Source organism: Schistocerca piceifrons, chromosome 1 (genome assembly GCF_021461385.2).
Source record: "Schistocerca piceifrons isolate TAMUIC-IGC-003096 chromosome 1, iqSchPice1.1, whole genome shotgun sequence".
Taxonomy (NCBI): Eukaryota; Metazoa; Arthropoda; class Insecta; order Orthoptera; family Acrididae; genus Schistocerca; species Schistocerca piceifrons.
In genome coordinates this window covers 940723252-940733887 of record NC_060138.1, presented here as the reverse complement: position 1 = coordinate 940733887, position 10636 = coordinate 940723252, and the positions used below count along the sequence as shown (strand labels likewise).

The 10636-nt window shown below is 44.5% G+C and overlaps 1 non-coding gene across 1 annotated transcript; it reads right to left on the bottom strand.

Moving 5' to 3' along the window:
- Positions 1-331: 331 nt before the first annotated feature.
- Positions 332-403, bottom strand: Trnag-acc. Its single transcript has one exon. It is a non-coding gene; the product is annotated as a tRNA-Gly (tRNA).
- Between the last annotated feature and the right edge of the window lie 10233 nt (positions 404-10636).

Sequence of the window (10636 nt, the reverse complement as noted above, 5' to 3'; positions counted from 1 at the left end):
GGTTGTGCTCACCGCTTTTCCCACCTACACAGTTTGTGGATTTGTCTTTTGTTTGTTACCAGTTTTTAACCTTTATTGTCACTACATTAAGTCCAGATTGTTCGACACTTAAAATGCACTTTTCGCACTGAGTTTGTAGATTGTTCGTCTGAAGAGTCCATTCTAAACACTTTCACTTTTACGTATGTGAAATGATCGTATGGCATTTTAGCCGGGAGGCCCCATTTGGGGGAGTTCGGCCGCCGTATTGCAAGTCCTTTTTAGGTAACGCCACATCGGCGACTTGCAAGTCAATGATGATGAAAATGACGATGAGGGACACACAACACCCAGTCCCCTGCCGGGAATCGAACCCGGGCCTCCTGCGTGGTAGGCGGTAACGCTACCGCTACGCTACGGAGGCGGACACTTTTACATAATGTAGCTCACATGGTACATATTTTACAATAAAAGGCTTTATACTACGGTAGGATTCCTGTAGCCAGCATCCCCTCATGCAGGAAGTTCGACTAATTGGTCACCTGGATTATTCAGTTTAGTATATTTTACAGTCATAGTTGCTCTTAACGCTTATTCATTCTCTAGTGTTTACTTTGGTTTCTGACAACAGAATCCGAGCATATTACTCGCAAGTATCTAACATATGAAAGATTTATACCTGCCACCGTGATAGAAGTTTAATATAAATACCTATGTTTGACAATTCTGTCATTACGGTTATTCTAAAATTCTTAGATATTGGTTTATAATTTGCGGGTGCTCACTAGTCACCTAGGAACAATGCAAATTGCCTACATATCCTTACTAACATTGTGATTTTATGAAATACACACGAAGTGCACTGTCCTCTTTAGTACTCCGCTTTCTGTTGCCATTGTTCATATGCTCACTCATGTATTCATGCAGACATTCTGCTTTCATACACAGACACATAGATGTACATATACATAAACATTTAGACACATGTATTTACAATACACACACAACAAATGTACAAGTATGAACCTAAAACTAATTAAATAACCTTACACTACTGTAACTACTTTTCTTCATGATCTTCATTTTACGATGAATAGTCTTATTCATTCCTTGGACACAAAGGGATTCAATTCTTTGTGCTGGTAGAGACCACGCACCTTTTGTATCTCAGGATTTCCCAAAACTTAACATCCCTCATGTGGTATGTTAATAAACCGATGTTGACCTGTATATAACAGTTGCAACTGTTTGTTAACCTGTTCCATACTTGAGCCTTTTGGGAGTGTCCTCAGTAAGACTAAATCTCCCTCGTGGTACTTGTGTACCTTGTTTAACCGTTTGTTGTGTTTCCGCTGTCTTAGGTCAGTTTGTTTTCCCAGCGTCAAGCGTTACCCAGACTTGTTGTAATCTTTCCTCCTGCGACACATGTCTGGGTATTCCAGGTAGTGGTTTTACCCGTTCATCTAGCATAACTTTTGATGTCATGATTTCGGCCTGTGTATACCCATTCGTTTCATGTGGTACGTTAGTAAAAACATTTACGAAAGGAGGCACTGGATCTACCCATTTTGTATGCTGACGTAGGGAATATGTTCTTATGAACCGTCTGAGTTCACGAAACATCATAACACGGGGTTGCTAGTCGGACTAAAATGGGATACTAATATGTGTTGATGTCTGCCTCTCGCAGAAAGTGTTTCCATTTTTTACTTTTTAAATAGGCCGCGTTATCCGAGAGCAAAGTCACAGGTTTGCACAAAAGCGGAATGTAGTCGGTGACCAATTTTCTTACTATGACGTGGAGCTGCTTATCGGATACATCTTTACATGCTTTGAAAATATCTCATAGACTGTGACTCTTGACTTTCTCCCGGGGTATTTAATAATCAAAATATCCACGGGTATGCTGCCGGTCTATAGTGTCCAACGGGCACAATATTTCGGCGATCATACATGTCGCCATCATCAGGTGAACTGACAGACTGAGCTCCTGTGAACGTGCCAGCACGGAGATCCGTACGCTATGGCTGCTCAGAGGGAACTGGGTTCGGTCGCGACGGCGGCCGATTTAAATACCCTCCGCCCGCGGCGCGCTCCCTCCGCCGTCCGCGCCCCGCGCCACGGTCGCGCGGTGGAACAGATTGCGACGGCGTCTGAGATGACGTCGGTGTGATGGCTCTGTCCGCCGTGGTCGTCACAACTATACGTTTGCTCGATTTACTCTTGATTAACCCGATCGCTGGTTCCCAAGCCTTGCTAAGATTATAGCCACAGTCACCGTTTATGAGGTCGTCATTGGTGCGAATTTCGATGGCCTCTCTAACAACGCTGTCCCAGTATCTCGACGTCTGTACCAGAATCCTCGTGCGGTCATACTCCATGGCGTGATTTTCCGAGAAACAATGTTCAGCGACCGCCGACTTGCTCGGATACATCAGTCGAGTGTGCCTCTGGTGTTCACGGCATCGATCCTCGGCGGTACGTATCGTCTGACCAATATACGACTTGCCACATTGACACGGAATCTGGTACACGCCGGACTTCCTCCATAGTGAAGAGACTGAAACGGAGGGTAAATTACCTTTCCTTGACGTCTTGGTCAAGAGAAGGGCTGACGGCACCCTAGGTCATGGGGTGTATCGGAAGACTACGCACACTGATCTGTATTTGCACGCAGACAGCTGCCACCACCCTTCACAGAGGAATGGGGTACTTATAACTCTAGTACATAGGGCGCGCACTATATCTGATGCGGAGAGCGTCTACCCCAGGAATTGGAACATCTGAGAACTGTATTTCGAAAAAATGGGTACTCTGAGTGGCAGATTTAACGTGCTCTCCGCCCAACCACTGCAGCACAACCTGTTGAGATGGATGAAGTCACGAGGGAGGAGGTAGGCACTGCATTTATTCCATACACAGGCGCACTCTCGGGGAAAATCGCCCGCATTCTGAAGAAACACCGGGTCGGAACTGTGTTTTGTCCTCCAAATAAAACTCGTGCACTGGTGGGGAGCGCCAAAGATGACCTCGGTTTGAGGAAGGCCGGCGTGTACCAGATTCCGTGTCAATGTGGCAAGTCGTATATTGGTCAGACGATGCGTACCGTCGAGGATCGATGCCGTGAACACCAGAGGCACACTCGACTGATGTATCCGAGCAAGTCGGCGGTCGCTGAACATTGTTTGTCGGAAAATCACGCCATGGAGTATGACCGCACGAGGATTCTGGTACAGACGTCGAGATACTGGGACAGCGTTGTTAGAGAGGCCATCGAAATTCGCACCAATGACGACCTCATAAACCGTGACTGTGGCTATAATCTTAGCAAGGCTTGGGAACCAGCGATCGGGTTAGTCAAGAGTAAATCGAGCAAACGTATAGTTGTGACGACCACGGCGGACAGAGCCATCACACCGACGTCATCTCAGACGCCGTCGCAATCTGTTCCCCCGCGCGACCGTGGCGCGGGGCGCGGACGGCGGAGGGAGCGCGCCGCGGGCGGAGGGTATTTAAATCGGCCGCCATCGCGACCGAACCCAGTTCCCTCTGAGCAGCCACAGCGTACGGATCTCTGTGCCGGCACATTCACAGGAGCTCAGTCCGTCAGTTCACCTGATGATGGCGACATGTATGATCGCCGAAATATTGTGCCCGTTGGACACTATAGACCGGCAGCATACCCGTGGATATTTTGATTATCTCATAGACTGTTACGATATACCTGGCTCCACCTCTACCCATTGGTAAGGGTCTTGTGACATCGACTGATGTTAACTTAAGTGGTTTTGTTGGGATCATAGAGTGTAACTCGTTACGAGTGCTTGTATTTATAGGCTTTGCCTTCTGACAAATTACACACGTCGGCTTAAGTTCGGGAATTAGGAATATGTTGCAATTTTCACCGAACATTTTCTAATCCCAAAGTGACCCACACAGTGGTGCGTGTATCAAATTACATTGTAGATTGCATCTGTAGGAATATATATGCACCTTTGCTCAGATCCCTCATGGTATCTATGAAACGAGAGTCCATCATATACTTTACGATTTTTGTGTAAGCTCCCGGTCGTGTTTTCTTCGAATTTCTGAGGTCGTCTTCTTACAGGCATAATGATTTTGTTTATGTCTTGGTATTTCAGCACTAACCGCCAGGGGCGATTCAAGAAGTCGGTCAAGGGGAAGGGGGCTAATGGGTGGGTTTGGGGGAATGGAATGTCGCTTAACAAAAGGAGAGTTGGGGTCCTCCACCGACAAATTGCTAAAATTTGGTGTTGCATTAAGTAGTTTGTTTGCAGTTCAGGGTAAAAAATGTGTATTAATAGATAATAAGACGCCCATTTTAAGTTAAATGATGTTTATTGGTTTAGGTGTTAAGCGATTTGCCGCTCTTATTCTTTTGTTAAAATGTGTTTGAAATACATTGCAACTTATTGTTGTGGGTTGGCAGAAGAGCCAACCCCGGGTTACAAGATGAAGCCGAAAGGCACGCGTTTTAGCTCACGCAGGCTGGCGTGAGGTCTGGAACAGGACAAGGAAATTAGAATTTAGAAAAAACGGACGTAGCTGGTGGAATACTTAACTTTAATCCATTAATGGTGAACGTCGCTCTTGACGGTACATTATTCATAATATCAATACTAACTGGTAATGACGCCTTGCTAGGTCGTAGCAAATGACGTAGCTGAAGGCTATGCTAACTATCGTCTCGGAAATGAGAGCGTATTTCGTCAGTGAACCATCGCTAGCAAAGTCGGTTGTACAACTGGGGCGAGTGCTAGGAAGTCTCTCTAGACCTGCCGTGTGGCGGCGCTCGGTCTGCAATCACTGATAGTGGCGACACGCGGGTCCGACGTATACTAACGGACCGCGGCCGATTTAAAGGCTACCACCTAGCAAGTGAGGTGTCTGGCGGTTACACCACACTTATGTTGCAACATAATTATAAGAAATGATTGAAACTGTTGGAGTAATATATTCGCTGATTTCTGAAGTCATCTTATCCAGTGTAATATGATACTCCATTGGGGGGGGGGGAAGGGGGGGGGTACAGCCCCATATCCCCCACCCTCTTGCCACCCCTCTCCCCCCCCCCCCCCCTGCTAACCGTATACTTCCATTTGCTTTCGCGACTGCGAGCATAGGGCTGCTGCATGGCGACAATGATTGTTCTGTTGTGTGCCATTTGAGCATTTGTAGAATCTCTGTAGATACGGCTTGCTTCTTAGCCCATGGCACGGAATACGTGGCGCGGCAAAACATGTCATGCGGTTTAATTTGCATGTCATAAATGTATCTACTTATTATACCAGTTTTCTCGGAGAATACCTGACTATACTTGTTTAGCAGGTGAGTCAGTTCATTTTTTTGATTACGGTCGAGGTAGCTCGATTCCGACACCTTTACGTCAATAACTTGTCTTATTTCTTTTGTTTCATATTCGGTATCATGGACTACCTTACTGCAAGTCCCCCTACAGAAATCATTTTCTGCATGCAGTATCTTTCGGTCAGAGACATCCACCCGAACCTGCCTACAGTTATTATTATACGTGGCAGCAGTCTCAGTGCCAGTACAATAACCTTATTGTCGTTTTCCAAGGTGCATATCACACGAGAGAGGTCCATATTTGCGTTCTTCTCACGTAACGGATCCAAACCCAGGATACAGGATACCGCTAAATTCCTAACGACCAAGAATAAACATTTCATCGCTTCTTTTTCTATGTCTGTACCTGAGTTTTAATGATCTGCTCCCGGCCACTTATGCTCCCCACAATTTTACAGTTTTCCACTCGTAAATCTGTCTCTTAACCAGTTCTACGCTTTTATAAAATTCATGACTCACAACTGAAGCACTTGCTCCTGTATTAGTAATGACAGTTACGGGTATCCCGTTTATCTTAGCCTCAAAAGCAACATCTACTAACTCAATCCCTTGTTACTGTGCCTGTCTCGATTCAGTAATTAATTCTTCCCTGAGCTTTTCACCTTCATTATGTCTCAACATGAATGCTTTTACGCTTTACCTGCCTTCGCCCTGTGCCATACTGACCCTTTGTGGAAGGCGTACATAGGTCGTTTTGAGTTTAACACCCTCGAACGTCCGGGTTGCGGCTCTTCAACCACTTCGTCAAAGCGTACTGTTTCATTTTGTTACTGTTGTGGCACATATTGCGGTTGTGGTGTCCATTGCTGCTGCGTAGGTGGCGGCCAGATTTGTTCCACTGCACATTTGCAGTTCGCATATTTTTGTTAGCAGCCGGCCTTTGTGGCTGAGCGGTTCTAGGCGCTTCAGTCTGGCACCGCGCGACCGCTACGGTCGCAGGTTCGAATCCTGCCTCTGGCATGGATGTGTGTGATGTCCTTAGGTTAGTTAGGTTTACGTAGTTCTAAGTTCTAGGGGACTGATGACCTCAGAGCCATTTCAACCATTTGTTAGCAAAGGAAGTGTTAAAACTTCCTTCGTTCCTCCGTTTCCTATTAAAATTCCCATTTCCGTTTTTATTCGGGGAACGGTTACTACTTCCATTGTATTGGTAGCCAGCCGAACAACTGTGACCATTTTGGTTGTTGCTACTGTGTGGGCGTGGTAATCACTTTCTCTATTCTGTCCATCTTTTCTGGAACTGTTTCCACTTCGATTTCATTCCTTACAATTACTACTGTTCGATCCTGGCCCACCATTTCCAACTTCGTTTTGCCTAGAGTCTTCATGTATTAAATCCAATGTTTCTATGGTGGCCATAAATTGTTCGAGGTCCGTACCGGGCACATGAACAAGCTTTACCCAGATTTAAATTGGTAACTTTTCCTTTAATATAAGCAATACATCTCTCGGGAGTATGGGTTCATCCCAGTATCGTGTCTTGTTTAAATATCTTTCGAAGTATTTTCGAAGATTGCCTCGCAGGGGATTTAAGGGCTCGGAGTTATATACCTGCGTTCTCAGTCGTTCTTGTACACATGACGACCAGAAGTGAGCTAAAAACATCTTCTCAATGTCTGAGTATACGTGACAGTTCTCTGCAGCCTCCAATGCCAACAGAGCTGCATCTCCGCTTATAAAAGAAAAACAAATTTTATTTTCTGTTCCTCCGTCCACGAAAGATGTAAAACATTTATAAAACTCTTGACAAATATCTTTGGATGGATTGACTTTCGCCCCTCAGTGAATATTTGGAACTGCCTGTGCTTAATGAGCGACTCCTTAAGTTTTACCTTTGCGACAGTGGGCACTGTACCCCAATCTGTCACACCCAACAATACTCTCACAACTGCACGGTCTATACTGCTTGGCATTATCGCGAGCCAACCGTTCACCGTTTGACATATTCACAAGTACGTTTCCATACCAGGTACTAACGTGTGGTTGGCTATCCATGGCCCTACGACAACTTTCCCTTTCTAAAGCGGAAGTGCGCTGCTGTATCTCACTTAGTTAAGGGTTTCAGTGCGTGTTCGAGTCCTGGCTCTCACATTCAACACATATATTTAATCTCTGCAACGCATTCGTTACTTCTTGTTCTATTTTTGTTTCTACACTGTTAGCTATTTGATCTAGACTTTTAGCTAGCTATTCCATATGACTCTAAAGTGCTTGTTGCTCTCTGTCGAGTTCGTTTACCTTCGGGTGAAGTTTCTGGACTTTCGTTGAAATACCTTTACTTTGTACTACCAAACCGAAAACTTGTTGCCACAGACCATTTATTTCTTCCTTAAGATATGAGGCGATGACATTATCTCGTTTATCATAAATCTGATTTAGTTGGCCGACTAAACATTGTTTCCCTTTCCAAGCGTTCTGGTTTTTCTCTTTCCTCCCTCTCTAAGCGTTCTGCTTTTCCCCTTTATTCTCTTTCTAAGCAATCTGCAGTTACTATAGTTTTAACTTGATTTACTATCGATTTTTCATTTCCGCGCTCTCTACTTCTACTATATTGTTCACTTGAGCTATTAGAGCCTTTTCTCTTTCGAGACGCTCCTCTTTTTCGCGTTTCTCTCTTTCTCTTTCTCTCAGCTCGAGATTTGCCAGCAACACGGCTAGAAAATCATTCGCCGGTGCTGGCTGCGGTAGCACATGAGCTGTGTCTGCAACTGACGTTGTTTTGTTCGGCTCGTCAGCTGAGCTGACGCCTGTCTGCTGTTTCAGCTGTTGACTGCTAGCAGCAGGCAAGGTTTCCAGTACGTTGCTCTGTTCAGTTTCCAAGTTGCGGATTCGTCATCGATGTCTGATGTGTCGTACCTGCCTAGTTTTCTCTCTTTGCGGGTGGGTCTCAACCATACTTGTATTAACACTGTTATTCCCAAAAGACACAAAATGAAACAAAAATACACCACTTAGACTAACATTAACAACTACACTGTATACACAATAACACACAACATCTGAACCAACTCATACTGAAAAACTCAGTCGTAGCACATCGGCAAGAAAAATTAAAACTACTCTTGAATGGAAATTTTAAACGATCTGTAGCCACACAGCTGATTGCGTGGCTTATCACACAAAATACCTAAGTCAATTGAAATAATGTGGCTACGCGTGTAATCAAACAATTTTTTTAAAATTATGTAGACCGTTTCATTAATCAAAGTACTGAATGTCACACTTTATTTAATCAGTAAGCACTCTGCGTGGCCCCCAGTTACCTAGTGATTCTAATACTGAACTTGGGAGCTCATGCAATCACATCCTTACCTTGGTAAGCAGTCTCTGTTACTCGTTGCGACGTCTATTTTGTAGACAAATATCATGCCAGCTGCACTCCATCCCAGTCCAGCAGCTCGGGTTATTTATTTTCCGTGCTCAGTAATGGATTGTCGTTGTTATAAGTACAGAACATTTACAAAATATGGTTCAAACGTCTCTGAGCACTATGCGACTTAACTTCTGAGGTCATCAGTCGCTTAGAACTTAGAACTAATTAAACCTATCTAACCTAAGGATATCACACACATCCATGCCCGAGGCAGGATTCGAACTTGCGACCGTAGCGGTCACGCGGTTCCAGACTGAAGCGCCTAGAACCGCGCGGCCACACCGGCCGCTGAACATTTACAGATTTACACACTGTACAGACTTGTTACATACATAAACATATTTTTCATTAAATATTGTACTCACTACAGTAATATTTCTGACCTGCAAGTTGGATACCGAACAACAATATTTGTTTAGTTCAGGCACCACAAGTTGGGCTCCATTTGTGCCGATACCGCCCAGGTCTAAATTATACTTACGGTGTCCTCAACGAATGTGGCAAAATGAGTGGAAATCTTGACGCCTAACTTTATTGATCTTTACTACCGGCAGGAGCGTGAATAGAGCACTTATTTGGCGGAGCGGACACAAGAAAGAATGATGATGATATGGGGAACCGGAGGCTAAACTTTCATAAAATAGCTCTCTGAGCTCTGGTTATTTAACAGCGCGCGACTCACTAACTGTTAATATAGGATTGCGTGAGGCGCTTTTAGAATCTGTTGCATAACTGATGTCTACATGAAGCGTCCAGTGAGACGTAATCTCAGGGATTATACTTCGTGTTATCACAATGAAATATTGCTGCAGGATATCTTTACCGTAGCGAAATTTATTAAAAGAAACCTTTGAATTAAAGAAAGCATTCCCTTTTTTAACGAAATAATCTTTGTTTTGCGGCTAATGTCTATACTTAACCTTCAGGAAACTTGGAAACTTCTGGTAAGTTCCTATGGTACCCAACTGCTGAGGTCATCGGTCCCTTACACACTACTTAGTGTAACTTAAACTAACTTACACTAAGGACGACACAGACCCATGCCCGAGGGAGGACACGAACCTCCGACGGCGGAGGCCGAGCGAACCGTGGCAAGATGCCTTAAACTACGCGGCTACACCGCACAGCGCGGTTAAATGATAAAGGGACGTTCCGCTATGTTTCCCTCCTAACTGTTACCTAATAGTTGTACTATATCACGCCTAATTCAATTCCTCAGGTACATGTGGATGAGCTAAACTTTCTGGATTGAAACTGACATAGAACGGAAAAGATAAGTTTCCCGACATTCGTTCCTGTTCAAAATATTATGCACTCGCTCCCCTCTACAGGTCCTAGAACTTCGTAATGGGAATTTCCGAACATCCCGTATGTTACTTACAAGGAATGCTCCCAACTGCACTCTATAAACGGTTTTAGAAGGGTGTAATTATCTTGTAGTAAACAATGCTTCCTGCATTAGAAGTCACCCTCCTTCTGCCAATGGCGTTGCAAAGAGCTTCGATTGGTGGACACAGAGATTCAGGGCTCTCCATAGCCCTTTGTGCGGGAAAAGTCTCTTAAATTCAGAAGGATAAGCAACGGTGAGGCTTGAAGATGCACAGACCAATGGAAGCCACTACATGAAAGAGAAATAATGTGTATAATCACAACATGTGGCCTGTGGGGGAAAAGACTCATGATGATCGTAATTGGCCAAAGATTCGAGATTACTGCCCCATTCAGACCTCTGTGAAGGGACTGTCAAGGGAGAAGTGACAATGAGAAAAAGATGGAACAACCAACGCAGGGAACAACAGTGTTGAGGAGCATGAAAAGCTAGAAATTGAAACATAGTGGATAGCTAGAAAATTTGAAGAGAAAAATGCGAGTGGTTTATCCAGATGTAGTTGTGGT